Source organism: Scyliorhinus torazame, chromosome 8 (genome assembly GCF_047496885.1).
Source record: "Scyliorhinus torazame isolate Kashiwa2021f chromosome 8, sScyTor2.1, whole genome shotgun sequence".
In the NCBI taxonomy this organism is placed as follows: Eukaryota; Metazoa; Chordata; class Chondrichthyes; order Carcharhiniformes; family Scyliorhinidae; genus Scyliorhinus; species Scyliorhinus torazame.
In genome coordinates this window covers 52,661,909-52,686,902 of record NC_092714.1, presented here as the reverse complement: position 1 = coordinate 52,686,902, position 24,994 = coordinate 52,661,909, and the positions used below count along the sequence as shown (strand labels likewise).

Below are 24,994 nucleotides of genomic sequence, written 5' to 3'. Positions count from 1 at the left end.
AGGGCGGCTTTCGCGACCCACAAACACGACTGTGGACGGATGACTGGCTCCGTACAAATAACAGGACCGGACCCTAGACCCCAAAAACAGTACGGATTCCCCCTAGAAGCAGAGGGAGAAATCCTAAAGGTTATAGAAAGTTTATTAGAGCAGGGCGTCCTAAGATCGGTAGCCTCAACTAATAATGCCCCGATTTGGCCAGTAAGGAAGCCCGACGGATCATGGCGCTTGACCATTGATTATCGGGAACTCAATAAAGTCACCCCATAGCAGCCCCCACCGTTGCAACAAGTCCCGAGACCATGCTCAAACAGGGACTCCATGCCCGATATTTCACGGTTTTGGACGTCAGTAATGGATTCTGGTCCATTCCATTGGCAAAGGCGTGCCAGTACAAATTTGCCTTCACTTTCAGAGCGCAGCAGTACACGTGGACATGCCTGCCACAAGGCTTCCACAACTCCCCCTCCATTTTCCACCGACAGCTGGCAAATGGACTAGCAAATTTTCTCGTCCCGAATGCCTGGTACAGTACGTAGACGATCTACTACTGTAGACAGACACAAAGGAAGAGCACATTGAGCTTCTGTCCGAACTCCTGGAATTACTACATTCCATTGGCTGTAAAGTCAACCCCAAAAAGGCCCAGATATTGGAAGAGAAAGTGGTATATTTGGGTACTATTTTCACACGGCAAACGCGAGATCGAGCACAAAAGAATTGACTCGATCGCTAAATTGCCCCTTCCCCAACACGTTTCAGCCCTCCGGTCGTTTTTAGGACTGGTTGGCTACTGCCAAAACCACATTGACGGTTTCGCCAGCAAGGCAGCGCCCCTCTCAGACCTCCTAAAGAAAGGAGCCCCCTGGGAATGGCTTCCACAGCATACGGATGCTGTGGAATCATTAAAACAGGCACTCATAGCCGCCCCCGCACTACAAGTTCCAGATCCGCTTTCCCCTTATGCAATAGAGGTAGCGACCACAGACTGCACCCTTTCAGCCGTGCTCCTACAGGAACAGCATGACCAGCTAAGGCCCGTGGCTTATGCCTCCCGAATTTTAGATGCTGTGGAGCAGGGATTTTCAGCCTGTGAGAGGCACCTGCTCGCAGTTTTCTGGGCAGTCCAGTACTTTTCATACATTACCGGACTGAACCCCATCACCATTTTGACCGAGCACACCCTCACCCAACTTTTACTAGACGGACGACTTAAAGACGGTACCGTCAGCCAAATCCGCGCTGCTAGGTGGACCCTTCTCTTGCAAGGACGGGACATCACAGTCAAACGGACCAAGACACACACATACTTAGCGGACAATCTACAGTACCCCGGAACCCCCCATGAGTGTGAAATCATCTCGCCCCACCATAATACAGGCCCCTTTATCGCGAAAACACCCCCCAGAAAACTAGCCACTCCATCTCAAAGCCCCCCTCACCCCGACACGTGTGATCCCATTAGGATCTATGTGGATGGATCTTCACAGTCCTGGATGGGCAACGCATAACAGGTTGTGGGATTTATGTGGAGGACGCGCAGGGACGCGCCCTCGAGGAAATCGCATTAAAATTACCCGGACACTTAGGCGCGCAGGCAGCAGAGCTTGCGGCCATCGCTTACATTATAGAGCACCCAGATTCCTTCCCCAGCCCAGCAGACATATATTCAGACAGTCTATACGTTTGCAACAGCCTCACCGAATTTCTGCCCCTCTGGGAAACAAGAGGATTTGTTTCCGCGGATGGGAAACCCCTCCCCTCAGCCCCATTACTCCGCCATATTTTGCAAAAAGCCAAGGACAGGACTTTTGGCATTGTAAAAGTCCGCAGCCACCATCGGTCATCCCCCCTGGAAATGTAAAAGCCGACGCACTGGCTAAGGCAGGATACAGGCATGGGTACTTTTGGAAGCCCCCCGAAAGCGCCCCAGTGAGTGCGCCAGTGAGTGCAGTTCAGGTCACGCAGACTAGGATCGATGATCTAGTAGAGGCCCAGAAGCAGGATAGCTCTCTCACTGAGATCGTGAAAGGGAAGTTTCCAGCCCCATACGAGAGGTTCAGAAATACGATAACCACACATGACGGTGTGGTGTTGAAAGACACCCTTTATGTAGTTCCGAAGCAGGATAGGAACCAATTTATCTCTTTATCCGATGGTGGTCATGGACACCAGGGAATCGATCCCACCGCAGCCCACCTCAAACAGCTTTGTTGGTGGCCAAATCTCAAAGAGGATGTATCCCATCACATTGAGAATTGCCTCATCTGCGCACAGAACAACCCAGATAGATATGCCAAAAAGGCACAACTCAGCCACACCCGATCCGTTAACGGCCCCTGGACTAACCTCCAGATCGATTTTATAGGTCCATTGCCCCCTTGCAGGAATGGCTATAAATATGTTCTGGTGGTCATAGACACTTTTACAAAGTGGGTGGAAGCATTTCCAGCCCGCACCAACACCGCGAAAACCACAGCCAAAATCCTAACCCACCACATCTTTACAAGATGGGGACTCCCCCGCAGTATTGAATCGGACCAAGGTTCTTACTTTACGGGGCGGGTCATGCAGAACATCCTCACGATATTTGGCATAACCCCAAAATTTCACATTGCGTACCACCCACAGTCGAGTGGTATAGTGGAGCGCATGAATCGGACCCTAAAAACCACCCTCCGAAAAATGGTCCAGCAGAACAACACCACTTGGGATTCTGTCCTCCCCTTTGCGCTGATGTTTTTGCGTAACACTGTTTCCACCTCCACAGGTTACACACACCCTCATGACCGGACGCCCCATGAAAGGGACAGAGTACTTGTTAGGTGACCAGCCCTGAAGTTATGGCCCTCACCCACGAGAAAGCCGTTGAGCAATTAGTTGCGAATGTAAAAACGGCTCAGTTAGCAGCCGCTGTTAAACTGGGCACTAAAAGAAAACAGAGCAAGGCCTGTTTTGATAAGGCAGTACATGCAACGGAGTATAATATAGGACAAGTGATGTTGTGTGTGTATAAACCCAGCACATTTCTGTCTCCGAAATACTCGGGTCCGTACTCCATTGCGGATAAAGTAAGCCCATCGGTATATAAAATCAAATACCCAAATGGTAAGACTGCGTGGTTTCACATAAACCAGTTAAAGGCTTATGGAGCACAGTCAAACCATGCCCACCACGTCATGCTTGACGCAGCAGCCCACACCCCGCCCACAGCCAACGTAACCACACCAACCCCCGCCACGTCCAGCCCAGACACGGACTCGCCCCCGACTCCACCTCCAAAATCTACACTCCGCCCCGGAACGCCCACAGACTGCAGCAGCAGAGACAGCGACTGTGACGATAGCCACAGCACGCCTCCCTACTATCCTCATACAACAGGACCCACACCCAGCGACTCCGAGTTCGACTCCAGTGATCCCTTCCTGATCACTTTCCTAACCAAACCACACCACCGACCACCGAACCATACGGACGACCCAGACTTTGTCCCCACACAACTCGACGAAACCCATTGGCACCGCGACAACTCCTACAGACTCGTCCGCAACGACGAAAGCAACCCCAACTCACACCACACAGCCCTCTCAACATTAATTCACTCCAGAGTTTGGCACCCGGGAGAAGGGGACGACCTCGAGTCAGACCCCCAATCCGCCAACCCCTTTGCGACCCTGTTCGCTACAGAGAACTGAGGTGTCCACATGATTTAAAGGAGACACTTGGGGAAAAGTGTTGTCCTTCCTGATGGAACCTGCAGGATGCTTTATGTTGTTTGTATGTTTTGTTTAAGTGTTGTTCGGCCGACAGGAGAATGTTTCTCACCGTCACACACCCATTCACCTGAAACCTTTTAGCTCTTTCCAACGGACACCCACCGCGGCCAGACGCTTGTTCAGCGGTACCAACTTGTCCACAGATACCTGGTCAACAGACCAGACGCTCGTTCAATGGAACAAACTTGTCCACAGATACCACAATGGTACCAACTTGTCCACAGATACCTGGTCAACAGACCAGACGCTTGTTCAGCTGAACTAACTTATCTGCAGATACCTGGTCAGCATACCACATGCTCGTTCAGAGGAACTAGCTTTTCAGCTGGTACTGGTTCGAGTGCCAGATGCCTGATCTGATTTGAGGGTAGAATCACAGCAGCAACCCCACCATGATGACTACATTTTTGCCCGTTCTTGTCGGTTGCTCAGGCAGTGGAGAAACGGCGTGAGATCCGCCCTGCCTGGGGACCCCCCCGCTGGTCAAAACGCTCGGGTAGGGGACATACGGTATTGGTAGCCTTCCTACCCGGGGACTCCATCCAAATCTTACCCGTCGCGGCCCATACGCACCTCATTCCACCTTTTCCTTTCAAAACAGTTTTATTTATTTAGGCAACCTTTGGGTTGCTGCCTCATGCTATTTACATCCAGGAACATTTGGATGATCAACTTAGCATTGGTCCACCATTGGGAAGTGTGCCGTGTCCTAACATTTGTTGTGAAATAAAAAATGGGTGAGTCATATATAGTGACCAATAATAAGGGTTTAATTGGCCCCAAGAAGGACAGACACACTAACATACCGGATATTATACCAAGGTAGTTACAGATACTATGCTTGCTTTACAGAACTCCAGAAGCTCCAGGACCGGAGAAAAACAGAGAACACAAAGAAAGACAAAGAAAGAGGACAGCCATGAGGACTTCGTTCATCGTGCTCAACATATTTCTTATGAACACTTGGTTGCGCGGGAACGCGGACCCCATTACTTCAAACCCCCCCAACCATTAATGTTTCACTGCCCCGCAGTACCGAGGACCCAGTCACCAGCCACGCTGCATTATCCTGGTGTGCCAAGTTCATAACCTGGTACTCCTTGTCTTACGTAATTGAAGCACTGTTAGCGTTGGCAATACTCTGCTGTGCAGTGCAGACTATGCGCCTCCGCAAATGGAGAAAGAGAGTGTACAGCGCTCGAACCCCGGTATATCGGATCTGATCCCCTATGTTCGGGTATGACCAGACCCCAGGCCCCCGCTACCTATAAAACCATAATAACAAAACATGCACTTGCGTTTTTCTGTAAATAAAAAAATGTACAAAACCCCAGTAACAGAAAATGTATGATCCTGTGCTTGACTGCCAAGCCAGGAAAGAGTATATTGAATGTTATAATTGTTTTAGAGAGATAGGATGATGCAATGCTTGATGAGTGTATTTAGGTAAAATTAGAGGTTCCAAGTTTTTATTTTGTAGATGCATGCCCCTGCCTGACATAGCGCCCTCAAGAATTGTTTAGGTAAATTTTTGTGCATAGCTAGGGTCAGAGTAGTGGCCATGTAGGAGGTGTCCCCCCGGTCAGGGAACGGAAAGGACAAAATTTATGTGATCCTTCACGCTTCGCGTTAGGATCACAAGGAGGAACTGTAGCCACCTAAAATGGCTGATTCCCGATTAATTTGGCCAAAACCCGATATAAAATGGCTAACCGAAAAGGCTGATGGGAAAAGCAGCCGACAGGACACAAACGGACAGCTGCAGACAGAATAGCGTATTCGGCTCTGGGGAAGTCGGCCCAGATCGATACCTGCGACCATTAGCAGCACATCAACACAGACATCTGCAGTTTAATCGGCTATCCCCGGGAACAATTGCAACATATTAGCAATTGAATGCCGGGCCAGACCTCTCAGCGCCTGCAGTGGCCGAAACAAAGACAGGTGAACGACCACCCCCCCATTCGAGGAATCGCCCCATTATTGGAGCATATCGAACCCAGTGATTGGGAACAAGTCCAATCACTTGGGACTCAGGGTCAAGGGCCGCCCCGAGAGGCGGGAAGCCCCTGGGCCCTATAAATTGAGGGGCCAAGTTCAGATCTCTCTCTCTCTCCCTTCTTCTCCTGCTCGCAACCTTCGCAAGAACATCGACCAGAAACCGTAAGTTTGACTCCAGCGATCGCTACCCGATAGAGACTCCTAGCCATCGACCCGTATCAGCCTTTTGAATCCCGCAGGCCAGACCCAATTCGATAATCCATTTGTTTCCCTGACCTGGTGGGCCATCCCCAAAAGTTAAGTATTGGCCAGTAGTGGTAGGTAGTGATATAGAAAGTAGGATTGTGGAAGTATTTATTGCTGTACATAATAAATGACCGTTGATTTCAATCTTACTAAGCGGTGTGCTGTCTTATTAATCATAACTCGAGCTTGAACCACGTGGCGGTATCAGAAAGATACCTGGCGACTCGTGAGCAAAGGTGACATAATCAGAGCTAATAAAACTAAGGCTAATAAGAGCAACAGAACCCTGATTATATTGTGGTACTGCTGGTGTTTAACCTGAACATTTATCAGTACAGACATCAGCAAATCTTTTGCTGCTTAACATAGGCCAGCCTACGTTGGCTCACACATATATATTCAGCAAGATGCTCTTTTCCCAACAAATAGAAACATGGCTTAACATTTTATAAAATCAGAATCTATTATGATCGATAATGGGAAGTGTTCATATCTCCACATGTAGATCAACAGCAATCTTCAGCCCCCTTATTAATAGATTCATAATTATTCAATTTACTAATGAAAGGAAATGGGATAATTGGTTCATCCTTTAAAGCAGATTAGAAAATTATTGAAAATCACTTTTACCAAAATTAAGATTTGGAACTGTGAAACTGAAACACAAGACTCACATTGTTCCAGCGCACATTTCAAGGCCTCAGGTTGTCCCAAAGCAGTTTAGAGACAACAAAGTAACTTTGAAGCATAGTCATTGTTGTGACATGGACAGATCTTAAAAATAGGGGAGTCAAGGGTTGTTGAAAGCATGCAAAAAGGCACCCCATCCACAAACATTCACTCCCTCCACCACCGACAGACAATAGCAGTTGTGTGTACCATCTACAAGATGCACTGCAGAAACGCACCAAGGCTCTTTGGACAACAGCCTCCATACCCACAACCACCACTATCTAGAAGGACAAGGGCAGCAGATACATATAAGTGAAAAGCAGTAATATATAAGCTGGTAAAGGTTAGTGGTAGGCACCAGGTTCAGAATGCAGCGAAGATGGACTAAAAAAGATCAGGAAGGAGAAAATAAACTAGGAGGGAAAGCTACCAAGAAACAAAACAGACAATAAGAGCTTTTCAAAGTACATTAAAAGGAAGAGGGAAGTAAAAGAAAGCATTGGCCCCTTAAAAGAATGAAACTGTGGAAGTATTTATGTGGAACAAGGAAATGGTAGAGGAGTTAAATAGATACTTTGTATTGGTCTTTACTGTAAAGGATGCTACAAGCATCCCTAGTAAAAGAATGGGGGGGGGGGGGGGGGGGGGGGGGGAATTAAATACAGTCACCACGACAAGAGAATTCGTTTTAGGCAAATTAATGTGGTCGAAGGCTGACAAGTCCCCTGGAACTGATGGTTTGCACCCAAGGATCTTAAAAGAGGGGACTACAGAGATTTTGGATGCATTGGTAGTCATGTTCCAAAAATCCTTTGATTCTGGAACTATGCCAAAGGATCGGAAAACTGCCAATCATAGTGTTCCGACAGTGCAGAAGGATGCCATTCGGCACATCGAGTCTGCACCAACCCCCTGAAAGAGCACCCTCCCCTTGGCCCACACCCCCACCCTATCCCCATAACCCAACCTATCCTTTTTGGACACTAAGGGGCAACTTCACATGGCCAATCCACCTAACCGGCACAACTTTGAACTGTGGAAGGAAACTGGAGCACCCAGAGGAAACCTACGCAGGACAAGGGGGAACATACAAAATGTACACAGACAGTCACCCAAGTCTGGAATTGAACAAGGGTCCTTAGCACTGCGAGGTAGCAGTGCTAACCACTGTGCCACCCTGCCACCCATTATGGTACCCCTATTGAAAAAGGAGACAAAATGCAAGAAACTACAGGTCAGTTAGTCTAACTTCCGTTATTGGCAAAATAGTAGAATTGATTATTCAGGAGAGAATAGCAGTGCATTTGGAAAGTCAATGTGATCCAGCAGAATCAACATGTTTCATGAAGGGCAAGTAGTTTTGGGCCCCCTTTCTAAGGAAGAATGTGCTGGCCTTGGAAAGGATTCAGAGAAGGTTTACAAGAATGATCCCTGGAATGAAGAGCCTGTCACGTGAGGAGTGGTGGAGGGTTCTGGGTCTGAACGCACTGGAGTTTAGAAGGATGAGGGATGAGGGGGATCTTATTGAACCTTACAGGATACTGAGAGACGTAGATAAAGTGGACGTGGCGAGGTTGTTTCCACAAGTAGGAAAAACTAGAACCTAAGGGCACAGCCTCAGAAAGAAGGGACAATCCTTCAAAACTGAGATGGGGAGGAATTTCTTCAGCCAGAGGGTGGTGAATCTGTTGTCCCCTTTGCTGCAGAAGGCTGTGGAGGCCAAATCACTGAATGTCTTTAAGACAGAAACAGATAGGTTTTTGATTAATAAGGGGGTCAAGGGGTTATGGGGAGAAGGCAGAGAAGGGGGTAGAAAAACATATCAGACATGATTGAATGGCGAAGCAGACGAGATGGGCCTAATGGCCTGATTCTGCTCCTAGGTCTTGTGATCTAAGCTTATTCGAGTTTTCTGAGGAGGTATCACGTATCAGCCTGAGTAGATAGAAGAGAACCAGTCAATGTTATATATTTAAATTTTCAAAAGGCATTTAATAAGGTGCCGCACAAAAGGCTACCGCACAAGATAGGAGTTCATGGTGTTGGTGGTAATATTTTGGCATGGATAGAGGGTTGGCTAACTAACAGGAAGCAGGGAGTAGCAATAAGAGGATCTTTCTCAGGTTGGAGGGCAGTGACCAGTGGAGTGCCACAGGGATCAGCGCTGAGACCGCAGCTATTCACAATATATATAAATGGAAGGAGGCAAGAGAGGAAATTTCTGAGGCCGTGGCAGACATCTTTGGATCCTCACTGTCTTCAGGGGATGTCCCGGAGGACTGGAGAATAGCCAATGTAGTTCCTTTGTTTAAGAAGGGGAGCATGGATAATCCAGGGAACGACAGGCCGGTGAGCCTTACGTTAGTGGTAGGGAAATTACTGGAGAGAATTCTTCGAGACAGGATCTACTCCCATTTGGAAGCAAGTGGGCATATTAGCGAGAGGCAGCACAGTTTTGTGAAGGGGAGGTTGTGTCTCACTAACTTGATAAGAGTTTTTCCAGGAGGTCACAAAGATGATTGATGCAGGTAGGGCAGTAGATGTTGTCTATATGGGCTTCAGTAAGGCCTTTGACAAGATCCCTCATGACAGACTGGTACAAAAGGTGAAGTCACACAGGATCAGAGGTGAGCTGGCAAGATGGATACAGAACTGGCTAGGTCATAGAAGGCAGAGAGTAGCAATGGAAGGGTGCTTTTCTGATTGGAGGGCTGTGACTAGTGGTGTTCCGCAGGGTTCAGTGTTGGGACCTTTGCTGTTAGTAGTATATATAAATGATTTGGAGGAAAATGTAACTGGTCTGATTAGTAAGTTTGCAGACGACACAAAGGTTCGTGGAATTGCGGATAGCAGAGGATACAGCAGGATTTAGATCATTTGAAGACTTGGGCGGAAAGATAGCAGATGGAGTTTAATCCGGACAAATGTGAGGTAATGCATTTTGGAAGGTCTAATACCGGTAGGGAATATACAGTGAATGGTAGAACCCTCAAAAGTATTGACAGTCGACTTCTGGTGGCGGCTATGAAGGAGTAAGTCGCACATTTGGTGGCTCCCGCTCTGGTCGGACCTTTCTCTCCCCCCCTACTTTTTTCCGGTTTTAAACTGTAAATTCGAAGGATGAGGCAATTGGGCACCGTTTCCACGTATCGGTACATGGAGAAAAGAACCAGAAGTGCACGAAAAGGCAGAAATAAAAACGATAGGCAAGAGCTGTGCTGAAGCTGCAGCAGGAGACAGCATGGCCGAGGACCCCTGGTGTGTCGGCCCAGCGATCAACGGAGCAGTTGATGCAGGTCATCCAGGACGGCTTTGCCAAGCAGAAACGGGACTGCCTGGACCCGATTAAAGAGTCGGCTGATCGGCTGGAGCACAGATTAGACGCCCAGGATCGGGAGATCCAGAAGGTTGAGAAGGCGCTGGCTGAGCAGGAGGAGCATCAAACTGCGGTGGAGCTGGAGGTGGGGATGATGCGGGACCAGCAGAAAAGGCTTCTGGAGAAGATGGAGGACCTAGAGAATAGGTCCCGTCGGCAGAACTTAAGAATTGTCGGGCTCCCGGAGGGGTCTGAGGGAGCCGATGCTGGGGCATACGTAGCAGGTATGTTTGAAAAGCTGCTGGACTCTGGTGTGGACCATGGAGTAAGTGGTCGCATTCAAGGCAGCTCTTCCCAATGTTACAGAAAAGAGCTCTTTTTAATCAATATGGGGTGGAATTTTGATGAAAAGATGTAGATAAATGTTGGAGGTGTTCTTTCCCCCAGGAATGGTATTTGGTTACCAGACCTGGCAGAAACAGTGAGGGATTTGGCTGGTGCTGCAGGAAAGACAAAAGCCTCTTGAAGCATGCAGGCGGGGGAAGGGCAAGCTCAAAGGCTTCAAACTGACTTGATGGCCTTTATTAAAGCTGAATTTCAGCAGCAGAGGGAACAACTGCGAAAAGATCTCGCAAAGGCCATTGAAGAAGCAGTGACGAGACTTCCGGTGGCGACCATGGAGAAGTAGGTCGCGCAATCGGCAGCTCCTGTCTGGAACGGACTGTCGGACCTTTTTTCAGGAGTTTTCACGGACATTTTGGGGCAGATTGGTAAAGCGAAAACTGCCAAAAGGATGCCCTCTCTGTTGTATGGATAGCTGGACCAGGATTGGCCGGGTGAAGCGGTTAAGTCCCAACAGACAGAAGTGTGCAGAGCGGGCGCCGAGGCACGGCATGGCGGCCGGTATAGATCAGGGTGCATGGGCGCAGTGGTCACAGGAGCAACAGGAGTTCCTTCGGGGCTGCTTTGCTGATCTTAAAAAGGACATGCTGGCCCCGATGAAGGCATCAATAGACCAAATGATCGCAACTCAGGGGACACAAGGGAAAGCGATTAAGGAGATGGAGAAAAAGCTATCCGACCATGAGGACGAGTTGGTCGTATTGGCCCTTAAGGTGGAGGCGCAGGATGACCGCCACAAGAAGTGGCAGGAGAGGCTGGAGGACCTAGAAAACAAGTCCAGGAGACAGAACCTGAGAATTGTGGGCCTCCCCGAAGGTGTGGAGGGGTCGGATGCGGGAGCATTTGTGTCCAAGATGCTATTTACTCACTGGGGCTGGAGAGGTAGTTTAATTGGTTTGTCCATGTGGGGAGAGAGGTCCGGACAATGAGGCGACAGTCTGATCGGCGCCAGGGGCTGGAGCTGCCGGGGTCAGCTGACTCAGCTGGTGCTTGGCCGGGGGGGGGTTGGGTCATGGGACTGTTTTGGGGGAGGGGAGGGGAGGAGGGGATGCTGTTTTGCTGACAGAGGAGGTATCAATTTCGGGGTACCAATTGAGGGTCCGGGGCTCCCTGTGGGGGGTGGTTGGCCCCCCGTCCAGGCTTATCACGTGGAATGTGACGGGTTTGAATGAGCCGGTCAAAAGAGTGCGTGTCTAAAGGGGTTAAAGGCAGACGTAGCAATGCTTCAGGAGACACATTTAAAACTCGCAGATCATATGGGATTGGGAAAGGGATGGGTAGGCCAGGTGTTCCATTCAGGGCTGGATTCGAAGACCGGGGGGTAACAATTTTGATTAGTAAGGGTGTGGCATTCGAGGCTGGGAGAATTGTGGCAGATAAAGGGGGCAGGTATATAATGGTGAGTGGAAAGTGGGAGGGGGTCCAGGTGGTGTTTGTGAACGTCTACACTTCGAATTGGGATGATGTGGAATTTATGAGACGCATGCTAGGCAAAATCCCGGACTTAAGAGTCACACAACCTGATCATGGGGGGAGACTTGAACAGTCATTGACCCCGAGCTGGACCGGTCGAAGTCCAGGACAGGGAAGCGACCGGCAGTGGCTAAGAGTTTTATGGAGCAGATGGGGGGGGGGGGGGGCTGGATCCCTGGAGGTTCGCGCGGCCGAGAGCGAAGGAGTTCTCTTTTTTCTCCCACGTTCATAAGGTTTATTACCGCATAGACTTCTTTGTCTTGAGCATGGCGTTAATCCCAAAGGTGGCGGGGACAGAATACTCAGCAATCACAATCTCGGTCCATGTCCCACACTGGGTGGACCTGCAGCTTAGTGAGGAGAGAGGGCAGCGCCCACTCTGGAGACTGGATGTGGGGCTGCTGGCGGATGAAGAGGTTTGCAGGCGGATTAGCAGGAACATCCAAGATTACCTGGAAACAAATTATACGGGTGAGGTAGCAGCGGCAACGGTCTGGGAGGCTCTGAAGGCAGTTGCCAGAGGGGAGCTCATCTCAATTCGATCCCAGAGGGAAAAGAGGGAAAGAGTGGAGAGGGAGAGACTGGTGGAGGAGATGCTCCGAGTGGACAGGAGATCTGCGGAGGCCCCCGAGGCAGGGCTACTGAGGGAGCGGCGGAGTCTGCAGGTGGAGTTTGAACTGCTGACCACAGGGAAAGCGGTAGCACAGCTGAGGAAGGCAAGGGGGGCAGTTTATGAGTACAGGGAGAAAGCGAGTAGAATGCTGGCACACCAACTGCGAAAAAGAGAGGCTGCCAGGGAAATCGGGGGAGTAAAGAATAATGAATGAATGAAAATCGCTTATTGTCACGGGAAGGTAACATGGTCTTGGATCCGGGGGGGGGGTTAATGGAGGCTTTAAGGAATTCTATAGTAAACTATACGAGTCGGAGCCCCTGACGGGAACGGAGGGGATGAGGCAATTTTTGAACCAGTTGAGGTTTCCAAAGGTGGAAGAGGACCTGGTGGAGGGGCTGGGGGCCCCGAATGAATTGGAGGAGATTGTCAAGGGTATAGAGGGCATGCAATCGGGTAAAGCCCCGGGGCCAGATGGTTACCAGGTAGAATTCTATAAGAAAGTTTCGGAAATATTGAGCCCATTCCTGATGAGGACCTTCAATGAGGCTAGAGAGAAAGAAACCCTCCCCCCAACAATGTCACAGGCCTTGATCTCACTCATTCTTAAACGAGGGAAGGACCCGGAATATTTACGGGTCATACAGGCCGATTTCGCTTTTAAACGTGGATGCCAAATTGCTAGCTAAGATTCTGGCCACAAGAATGGAGGATTGCGTCCCAGATGTGATAGAGGAAGACCAGACTGGGTTTGTTAAAGGCAGACAACTCAATACCAATGTCCGGGGACTTTTGAATATTATGATGCCCTCAGAGGGAGGGGAGGCAGAGGTGGTAACAGCGATGGATGCAGAGAAAGCCTTTGACCCGGTGGAGTGGGAGTACCTGTAGGAAACGCTGGGGAGGTTTGGGTTTGGTGAGGGCTTTATTGGCTGGGTGAAATTGCTGTAGCAGGCGCCTGTAGCAAGTGTATGTACAAAGCAGCTGAGGTGGGGGTACTTTGAGCTTCACCCGGGAACGAGGCAGGGGTGGCCCTTCTCCCCGTTACTACTTGCCCTAGCTATAGAACCGCTAGCTATGGCGCTGAGTCTCGAGGAACTGGGAAAGAGCGAGTTGTTGGTGATCCAGGCCAGCTATACAGGTGGCCAGGAAATGGGATGCCCTGCACAGGCTCAACCTGACCCGGTTGGTGGAGCAAATGGAAGGGGACTTTCAAAGGTGGGACATGCTCCCGCTGTCACTGGCAGGGAAGGTGCAGACCGTGAAAATGACTGTCTTCCCCAGATTTTTGTTTGTCTTTCAGTGCCTCCCCATCTTCATCCCGAAGGCCTTTTTTAAGCGGGTGAGTAGGATCATTTCGGGCTTTGTGTGGGCGAATAAGACGCCACGAGTAAGGAGATTGCTGTTGGAGCGCAGTCGGGGGGAGGTGGGTTGGCACTGTCGAACTTTCGCAACTACTACTGGCTGGCCAATATAGCTATGATTAGCAAGTGGGCGATGGTGTGGGGAGGGCACAAGCATTCCAGAAAAAACAGGTAATGGCCTGAGGATACAGGCCGGGTGGACTCCGGCACCTGTATGGGGGAGAGGAAGGTGTTGGATATCTACCAGGAACTACAGGAGGCGGAGGAAACCCCGGTGGAGGAGCTCAAGGGCAAGTGGAAGGAGGCGCTAGGTGAGGAGTTGGAAGCGGGTCTGTGGGCAGAGGTCCTGGGCAGGGTTAATTCCTCGGAAGCGGGTCTGTGGGCAGAGGTCCTGGGCAGGGTTAATTCCTCCTTATCATGTGCCAGGCTCAGTCTAATTCAATTAAAGGCACACATGACGGCAGCGAGAATGAGCACGTTTTTTGGGGTGGAAGACAGTTGTATGAGGTGCAAGGGCAGCCCTGCAAACCATGTCCACATATTTTGGGCATGCCCGGAGCTTAGAGTTCTGGCAAGGGTTCGCGAGGGCAATGTCCAAGGTGCTTAACACACGGGTGGTGCCGAGTCCAGAGATAGTGATCTTTGGAGTATCAGAAGACCCGGGAGTTCAGGGGGCAAAAGAGGCCGACGTCTTTGCCTTTGCCTCCCTAGTAGCCCGGAGACGGATTTTATTAATGTGGAGGGACTCGAAGCCCCCGAGTGTAGAGACTTGGGTTAACGACATGGCTGGGTTTCTCAGCGTCGAGAAAATAAAGTTTGCCTTAAGAGGGTCTACGCTAGGGTTCTCTCGGAGGTGGCAGCCGTTCGTCGACTTTCTCGGGGAAAATTAAAATGTCAGCAGCAGCAACAATCCGTAGGGGGGGGGGGGGGGGGGGGGGGGGGGGGGAGTGCTTCGTTGGGATGGTGTCGGAAGACTGAGTCGCGTAGGATAATGCCTATTTAATTGTTATTGTATATTTTCTTTCTGCACTATATTAATGTTCACTCTAGTTTGTTTTGTTATTATTGTTACAACTGTTTTATTATGAAAAATTCTGCAACACCTTAATAAAAATAATTAAAAAAAAAAGAAATGCTGCTGGGGGAGGGGACATTCTCCCGACCCTTCATCATAAATTATCATAGAATTTACAGTGCAGAAGGAGGACATTCGGCCCATCGAGTCTGCACCAGCTCCTGGAAAAAGCACCCTACCCAAGATCAACACCTCCACCATATCCCCATAACCCAGCAACCCCACCCAACACTAAGCTGTAAGTGGGACAACAGTATCCTGCGGGTGTACCAGGACCCGAGTGTGGAGGTGGCCAGGAACAGGGCAGGCTTCAACCAAGCTAAGTCAATCTTCTTCAAGAAACAGGTGAAGTTTGGACTGCTGTATACGGCTCTTCTCTGGGTCACATATGAGGACCAGCATCATTATTTTGAGTCACCCGAAGACGCGCTGGACTTCGCAAAAAGAAAAGGTCTGGTGGTGGGCTGAGAACTTTCGAACTTTGATGCAACTTGTGGGCTTATATTGTTTTTTAAAAAAAAAATTCTCTTCTGTTCTTGAGTTCTGTTTAAAAAGGGGGGAAAAAGGTTTTTCGTTTTCGGGTTTTCTTTTTGGTGAATGTTGGCAATGCCTTTTGCTTTGATGTGCACTTTTGTGGGATGGATACGTGCTTTTTTGGGTTTTGGTATTTTTCCTTCAGTTGGGTGATTGTGTGGGGATCGTTCGATGAGAGAATGTGTTTGTATGAGGGGGAGGAGGGGGGTGAGGGAACAATAGGTGGGAGATTTATTGGCACCGGGGGCGGGGGCCACCAAGCTAGCTGGGTGAGCTAGCTCACGGAAGCGCAGTGGGGGGGGGTGCATATGTTTAGTTTACTGTATGGGTTAGGTTTCAGAGCGGTGTTGCTAGGGGGGAGGGGGGTAGTTGTTCTGCTGACGAGGGAGGGACTTCGGTTGAGGGACAGAGAGGAGGTCGGGGGGGGTGGTTGGCCGGTTTTCAGGGTATAAGCTTAATATGGGGAAGAGCGAAATGTTTGCGGTCCAGGCGAGGGGTCAGGAGAGGCGACTGGGGGAACTGCCGTTTAGATTGGTAGGGGACAGTTTCAGGTACCTAGGTATTCAAGTGGCGCGGGATTGGGATCGGCTACATAAATTGAACTTGGCCCAGTTGGTTGATCGGATGAAGATGATTTCCGGAGATGAGATGCGCTCCCGTTGTCTCTAGCTGGGAGAGTCCAAACGGTGAAAATGACGGTCCTCCCGAGATTCCTGTTTGTATTTCAATGTCTCCCCATCTTTATTCCGCGGTCCTTTTTTAAGCGGATCAATAAAGTTATTGCGGGCTTCGTGTGGGGGGGGCAAGTCCCCTCGAGTGAGGAGGGTAATGCTTGAGCAGAGTCGGGGGAGGGAGGGCTGGTACTGCCGAACTTTAGCAATTATTACTGGACGGCTAACATAGCCATGATTAGGAAGTGGGTGGTGGTGGTGGTGGTGGGGGGGGTCGGCATGGGTGCGTATGGAGGCGGCTTCATGCAAGAGCACATGTTTGGGGTGCGCTGGTAACGGCGCCTCTGCCGTTCCCGCCAGCACGGTACTCCACCAGCCCCGTGGTTGTGGCGGCCCTGAGAGTCTGGGGGCAATGGAGGAGACATGTGGGAGCAGTGGGAGCATCGGTCTGGTCCGCAATCTGCGATAATCACTGGTTTGACCCGGGGAGTATGGAAGGGGGGTTCTGAATATGGCGGAGCGGAGATTGAGAGGATGGGGGGGGACTTGTTTATAGAGGGGAGCTTTCCGAGTATGAGGGCGCTGGAGGAGAAGCTTGCATTGGTGGGGGGGAATGAATTTAGATTACTGCAGGTGCGGGACTTTCTGCGTAGACAGGTACCAACCTTCCCACTCCTGCCACTAAGGGGGATTCAGGACAGGGTAGTTTCCAGAGGATGGGTAGGAGAGGGGAGCGTCTCTGACATTTACAAGGAACTTATGGTATCAGAGGAGACGCAGACCGAGGAGTTGAAGCGAAAGTGGGAGGAGGGGCTGGGGGGGGGGGGGGGGGAGAGATAGAGGAGAGCCTTTGGGCGGACGCGTTGGGTAGAGTCAACGTGGCCGCAACTTGCACCAGGCTCAGCCTGATTCAATTCAAGGTTTTTCACCGGGCCCACATGACAGTGGGCTGGGTGAGCAGATTCTTTGGGGTGGAAGACAGGTGTGCAAAATGTGCGGGAGGACCAGCGAACCATGTCCACATGTTCTGGGCATGTCCAAAGCTGGGGGGATTTTGGCAGAGGTTTGATGCCATGTCCAAGGTATTAAAAACAAGGGTGGCATTGAGTCCAGAGGTGCCGATTTTCGGGGTGTCGCAAGATCCGGGAATCCAAAAGGAGAAAGAGGCAGACGTTCTGACCTTTGCTTCCCTGGTAGCCCAGAGGCGGATACTATTAGCATGGAGGGACTCAAAGGCCCCGAAGGCAGAGACCTTGCTATTGCACATGGCTAGCTTTCTCTGTTTGGAGAAAATCAAGTTCGCCTTGAGGGTTCACCCGGAGGTGGCAACCATTCATCGACTTCTTCGCGGAAAATGAATTGTCAGCAGAGAGGGGAGGGGAGGGGGGGGCGGGGGGGGGGGGGGGGGGGGGGGTTAGGTTAGCGTAGATTAGGGGGTTATTTAATGGTAGGACCTGTTGGGGAGGGAGGTGGTATTTGCACTATGTTTATATTCTCATGTACATTGTTTATATTGCTGCTGTTCCAATGCCAAAAAAAACTTCAATAAAATGTTTATTAAAAAAAAAAGTATTGACAGTCAGAGAGATCTAGGTGTACAGGTCCACAGGTCACCGAAAGGGGCAACACAGGTGGAGAAGGTAGTCAAGAAGGCATACGGCATGCTTGCCTTCATTGGCTGGGGCATTGAGTATAAAAATTGGCAAGTCATGTTGCACCTATATAGAACCTTAGTTAGACCAAATTTGGAGTATACTGTTCAATTCTGGTCGCCACACTACCAGAAGGATGTGGAGGCGTTAGAGAGGGTGCAGAAGAGATTTACCATGATGTTGCCTGGTATGGAGGGCATTAGCTATGAGGAGAGGTTGAATAAACTTGGTTTGTTCTCCCTGGAATGATGGAGGTTGAGGGACAACCTGATAGAGGTCTACAAAATTATGAGGGGCATAGACAGAGTGGATAGTCAGAGACTTTTTCCCAGTGTAGAGGGGTCAATTACTAGGGGGTATTGGTTTAAGGTGTGAGGGGCAAGATTTAGAGGAGATCTACGATGCAAGTTTTTTTACACAGAGGGTAATGGGTGCCTGGAACTCACTGCCGGAGGAGGTGGGGGAAGCAGGGACGATAGTGATGTTTAAGGGGCATTTTGACAAATACATGAATAGAATGGGAATAGAGGGATACGGACCCCGGAAGTGTAGAAGATTTTAGTTTAGACGTGCAGCATGGTCGGCGCTGGCTTGGAGGGACGAAGGGCCTGTTCCTGTGCTGTACTTTTCTTTGTTCTTTGACATTCTTGTTTGGAGGGAGGAATAGAGTGAAGGCAGGTTATACAGACGATATAAATAGTTTAGAGACATTTTGCACCAGGTTAAGCGAGAGAGCAGAAAATTGGCAAATGGAACTCAACGTGGGAAAACGTGAACCTGTTCATTTTGGAAGAATAAGAAGGTGAATCATTTACATGGAGAGAGGCTGCAGAAATCTTGTGCACAAAGGGACTTGGGAATCCTTGTTCATGAACCCCAGAAAGCTATCATACAGGTGGTGCAGAAGGTAATAGGGAAGGCAAAGAGAATGCTGGTGTTTATTTCAAAGAGGCTGGAGTGTAAAAAGAAAGAGGTGTTGCTGCAACTGTACCAAGTACTAGTGAGGCCACATTTAGAATATAGTGTACAGTTTTAGTCCCCTTATTTAGGGAAAGATATATTAGTATTGGAGGCAGTGCAGAAGAGGTTTACTAGGATGATTCTGGGTCTCGAGGGACTGCTATATGAGGAACGATTAACCAGGTTGGGTCTTTACTCCTTGGCATTCAGAAGAATGAGAAGTGATATGATTGAAACATGCAAGATTCTCAGGGGATGAAACAGGGTAAATGTCAGGAGGATGTTCCACTCAAAGTGTAGGACCAGAGGGCACAGTCGCAGAATATAGGGATGCTCATTTAAGTTGGATATGAGGATGAATTCCTTCTCTCAAAGAGTGGTGAGTCTTTGGAAACTGTGGAGGTAGAGTCCTCGAATGTTTTTACGTCTGAGATTGATAGGGTTTTAATCAGCAGGGTAATTAAGGCTCCCAGAGAGAAGGCAGAAAAGTGGACTTAGTGAGTGTTAGACCAGCCATAGTCTAAGATCAGCTATGGTCTTATTAAATGGCTGAGCAGGCTTGTGGGGCTGAATGCTCTACTCCTGTTCCTAATTCTTATGGTCTTATGGTACATGGGACCACCACCAACTGGAAGTTTGCTCCACTCACCATCCTGACTTGGAAAAATATCACCTTTCCTTCACTGTCGCTGGGTCAAAATCATGGAACTCCTTCCCTACAGCATTTGGACTGCAGCAGTTCATGAAGGCAGCTCACCATCACATTCTCAAGGACAATTAGTGATGGGTATTAAATGCTGGCAGAGGCTGTAAAGCCCACTTCCCTTGGATGAATAAAAAGGAAATGAATGTGAAGCTGAGGTCAGATCAGCGATTATCTTATTGAATGGAACATCAGGCTCCAGGGGCCGAATCGCCAATTCCTATTTTTTATGTATTTTCTTAAACACTGCAGCCAATTTGATTACTGCAAGCTCCCACTACAGCAGTAGAATAATCACCAGGCTGTTTGTTTCAGTGATGCTTGGTTGAAGGATATGATGAAGGACATTTTGAGAGAAACCTTTCTTTAAATTGCGCCACAGGATCTTTGACATCCACAAATGGGGGCAAGTGAGGCCACGGTTCAACATCTTATCGGAGCAGCAGCAGGTAAAGAAAACATTGCACTGAAAGGTAGCCTGGACCATGTAACTCAACTTCTTGAAACTTGCACCAACAACCAATTCAGAGGCAACGTGTGGTACTCAGAGTTAAACAATAATCAACAGTGCAAAATTTAGCAATGCAGGTTTAAAAACCACAGGCAAAACCCAAAGTATGGAATCGGGGGGGGGGGGGGCAGAAAATAATTAAACTTCTTAAGTGACTGTTATTCAGTGGGGGCGGGGGAGTAGCTGGAGAAGGCGATCCTCGATCCATCTTGGCATGTTTAAGGCTCCAGGTTGTTCCATATCTCTGCTGACAGCACAGCTCCCAGTTTCACATCACCTCACTGCCCTTCACAAACAGGTTGTTCCTAAACACGGTCTTCGTACGCTTAATCTTCAATGAGGGAGTGTTAAATGTAAAGGAAGTGTGAAACAACAACAACCCGGCAACCGCGGCTCACCACCGTCTCGGTGACACTTTAAATAGCACAATGTTTTTGTTTAAATTACCTGTTTAAATGATCCGCACTCTGCCACCAGCCCAGCGCCTCCCTCCTCCTCCTCCTCTCATCCAACAAACCCCAATCACCGCGGATGGGACCGGCCCGTGTCCAGCCCTCCTGCCCGCCCTGAGCAGCGCCGCCACAAGGCGCCTGTTAGGAACAGCAGTCAGCCCAAGGAAACTCAGAGCACAAGCATGGAGAGAGGCAGGTGGATGGGTGGAAGGGAGGGAGTAGGTGGGTCGGCGGACGTGAGGCTGTGTGTCAGGTGTGGTAGAACGTGGCGCGTGTTCCATTTGAATTCTGGCGTTCGGACCGGCCGATGGTTAAACCGTCCTTCGAGCTTCAGGATTGACCACTGGAAACGGAGAGTCACGAGGAACGGGCCATTTTCAGGTTGGCAAACTGGAAGTGATGAGGTGCCACAGGGTCAGTTCTGGGGCCTTGATAATTTGCAATTAGTGACTTGGGACTGTAATGTAGCCTCTGATTTTAAGATAGTAGGAAAGCAAGTTGTGTGGAGGCTACAAAGGTGGAATCCTCTGGTCCTGGCACCAGTGGGCCAGGTGGGGGGACTTAAATGGGCACAAGACTCAAAATCGGGATGAACTTCGGCATGTATGTTCTTGGATCTTTAAAGGCAGGTCAAGCTTCCTCAAAACCTCACAATGTTGGGAAGTTCTTTTGCATATATTAGCATGTCATGCTGATGGATCTCTGTGTCTATTCGGAACCCTGGATAACTGTTATCCCTTCTCAGTTCCCAAATAACAGAGGTCAAGTCTGTGCTTTTTGGCAAAGTCCACTTGTACTTTATTTGTCAGCTGTGCCACTGATAAACTTATTTTCAATACAAAAATTTAGAAAGTTTCCAACTAGCCCTACAGCAAGCTAGTCAGATTGATTGTCTTTAGTGAATACAGTAGTTGAATTTTCATTCAATCACTGATCGTAGTAATTCTTCAAATCATAATACACAGGATAAAATAACTAAGTAATTTAAACAAAAGAAAGATGGTGATTAGCAAAAGCAAGCAGCAAAGGAAATAGGTTTCAGAAATATAGATGGGGTGATCCCAGGATGAGTTTTTCCATCCTGGTAAGTGATTCTTAAGGAGGTTATTATCTTAAGGTCTAGCCTTCTTTTTACTTCTGATTGGCTTTAACTAATTTATAATGTACTCAATTCGGCCAAAAATAGTCAGTCCATCAATTTAAGAGATATGTATTTAAATGAATTGGTGCAAATTTCCCATTCCATCGCTTGCCAATTTTCCAAATTATCCACACCTGCATCTAACATTAAGTAGAAAAACACAGTTTTCGTTAAGACATTATCACCCTAGACTGGCTGTTACCATAGAAATGGGACTACCCTTTCTTAGGACCAGCAGCACCAGTTCTTACAACACAATGGGGGCCTTTAGCTAGTTGACGTCACTGACCTTGCAGCCTCAAGCAACCTGCAGAGAAAGAAATTAAAGTGTATGATCCGGATTAATCCTTTGTGGATTTCCAGCTATTGTTTGTACTCAAGTAATGCCTAATATGATTATAGTTAATTATTCTTATGAGCTCTCATTTAACCCTTTTACCTCTATCATCTCCCTTACATGGTTATAGCTGACTCGAATAGTCAATTTCTATCACATGCTTACTCATTTAAAAGGCCAGCCTAGCCAGAATTAAGATTCCCCCTCCAAATTAAGCTCCGTGCCAGTGAGAAATTAAACGTTCACATTAACAACTGCACATAAGTCGCATTCACCTGGCGAGTTGCTGCATTTGCATCTGTAAATGCCAGCCTATGCTTGAGACCTGGTGGTTGCAGTGCAAGCTGCATGGAGGATGATCAAGGAAGGGTTAGCAGGGAAGGGTTGAGAATTAGCCAGACAAGATGAAAAGGTCCTCTTTAAATATGGTGCCTGGACCTTTGGACTCCGTGAGGTAATAGCAGGGCAGCAACTCCGACGATTCCTGCCACAAGGTTTATTAAGCTGCTCATGAATGCATGTGTAACGGCTAACCAGTGCTAGATCATGTGTGGCCAGCTATCATGCCCCAGCTATCGCAGCCATTGCAATTATTATCCTTGCCAGAGCTTCAACAGTCACTTCACTGCTTTACAGCTTCCAAGACGCCTCACCCAGCTTCAGTCAATGCAACATGGAAACATAGAAAATAGGAGCAGCTGGAGGCTATTCGACCCTTCGAGCCTGCTTCTCCATATTTGGGATCATGGTTGATCATCCAAATCTATAGCTGATCCCGCCCTTCTTCCCCCCCCCCCCCCCCCCATAAACCTTTGATTCTCTTTCCCCCAATGCTATGTCTAACTGCTTCTTAAAAACATAGTGGTTTTGCCTCAGCTGCTTTCTGTGATAGCGAATTCCACAGGCCGACACCTCTCTGGTGAAGAAATTTTCTCCTCATCTCAGTCCTAATTGGTCTACCCCATATCCTCAGACTGACCCCTGAATCTGGACACCCCACCATCCGGGAACATCCTTCCTACATCTACCCTGTCTAGTCCAATTAGACTTTTATAGGTTTCTGTGAGATCCCCCCCCCCGCTAGCCGCTGACTGCCCACTGTGAACTTAGTGCCATGGGTCTATGGGTGCCCCCCTAGGCCACCCCCTAGGTACCTCTGGCCCCAGCTGACCCATCAATGGGATAGATGAGCTCCAGCGCAACCATTGCTATCTTGTTGGCTGGATGAGTGTGGTGTGGGGAGTGGAGGTGCTTGTGTGCGGCTGCAGCTTGTCAGCCTTGAGTTTCAGCGACCATAATATGCTAACATTTTTCATCAGGTGGAGACAGACATAGTTGACTCTGAGACTAGGGTCCTGAATCCAAATAAAGGAAAATAAAGATGACATAAGGCATGAATTGGTTACGATAGATTTGGAAATTCTACTTTAAGGGATGACCGTTGTAGCCATCTGGGATGGCCACTTCCAGAATACAAAATGGATGCTCGCAATGAATGTAGGGGAACTATGGACAATGTTAGAAAGCAAGCAGGCACAGAGCCTGTAGCGTATTGGAGAAACAGCTTCCAGACAAGACTGAAACTGTAGGTCAATTAACATATTGATGGCCCATCTCCGGGAACAAAGGAAAGACACTCAAGCAACCGATACTGCTCCAGACATCCCGGCGCCAGTACCTCAAACCGAAAGCACAAACAAAGCCAGGCCAACAGCCACCTAAGACACGCCCAGCCATCAGGGCACCCACCCCTTTATTGGCCAAGATCAATACCAGTGATCAAGATGCGATCCAATTAATTGGGGCCAAGTTTAAGGCCCACCTAAAAGCGCGCGAAGCCCCTCCGGGTATAAGAAGAAACCCCCGAGAGAGAATCGCTCTCTTGGACTTGGCTCTCAAAGTGGAGAGACCCGTCCACCAGCTGCACCAGAAGCAAGTAAGTCCAAGGTCAACGTTTGCTTCCAGACGGACGACCTTAGCTGTTCTCCTGTACCACTTCGAACCCGACGACTTCCGATCCGAACAACGACCATTGTTCCTCTGACTGAGTGGGCACCCAAAGCTAAGTATAGGCGTTAGCATTAGAGATAGTTTAGTTTGTAGTACTTTGTGCATGAGTAGATATTACTGTGTGTAAATAAATAGTATTGACTTTGAACTAACTAACTGGTGTATTGGCTCTTTGATCAGTATTCGGGTTTGAACCTTGTGGTGGTATCGACAGATACCTGGCGACTCTAAAGTAAACATAATTAGGATTAAGGAAGGCGACAATATTGACCGCCATATTTATAACCATAGAAACAGAGCAACACCGTGGATAGGCAATGGCAAACATTCAAGGAGCGCATGGGTGAACAATTGTTTATTCCTAACTGGCGCAAAAGTAGATGGGAAAGGTGGCCAAACCATAGCTTATAAGGGAAATTAGAGATACAATTAGATCCAAGGAAGAAGCATACAAATTGGCCAAGAAAATGGGGAACAAAGAAATGGTTGACAGCGAACTGCATACTTTGGTTCTCTCTTCATAAAGGAGGACACAAATAACATACCAGAAATGTTGGAGAACATTTTCCGTCAGCCTACGCCGGAATCGCGAAACATGATTGGGTGGAGAATCGGTTGTGGTGCCAAAATCGTGGCAGGCGCCGGAATGCCATGCTCCAGAGCCTCGACAGCAGAATCAATGCATTCTACTCCGCACGCACAGTAAATGCCATTCACATATCATTAGCGGGCCTGAACCGGTATTCTCCACGGCCTCCACAATGCTCCGCCTCTGACAGGTGGGAAATTCCCAACAGCGAGATTCACTTGTGGTTTCAAAAATTGGGAAACAGATGCCGTAGTTGCTGAGAGAGAGAGAGGGGGTACGGAAAGTGTCCAGCATCACCATAGTGTGCTGACAGATGTGCCGCTGGCCGGGGGGCTTCTGCCAGAGCCTAGGGGAGTAGCGGGTGAACGGCCAGGAGGTGGGCTTTGGGGTCGGGATGGACAGGCACAGAACACCATCCCTAATTACCTAGAAATGACTGGCATTGAAGAGTCAACCACATTGCTGTTAATCTGGAGTCACATGTAGGCCATAGCAG

The 24,994-nt window shown here is 48.9% G+C and overlaps 1 protein-coding gene across 2 annotated transcripts in view; it reads right to left on the bottom strand.

The window, feature by feature from the left end:
• Positions 1-20,482, bottom strand: part of LOC140427843 (E3 ubiquitin-protein ligase DZIP3-like) — a 231,092-nt gene extending 210,610 nt beyond the window's left edge. For both annotated transcript variants that reach the window (XM_072513611.1, XM_072513610.1), the window contains exon 1: positions 20,417-20,482. The gene's annotated coding sequence lies outside the window, so the exon portion shown is untranslated. The remainder of the gene's footprint in view (positions 1-20,416) is intronic.
• Positions 20,483-24,994: the final 4,512 nt, after the last annotated feature.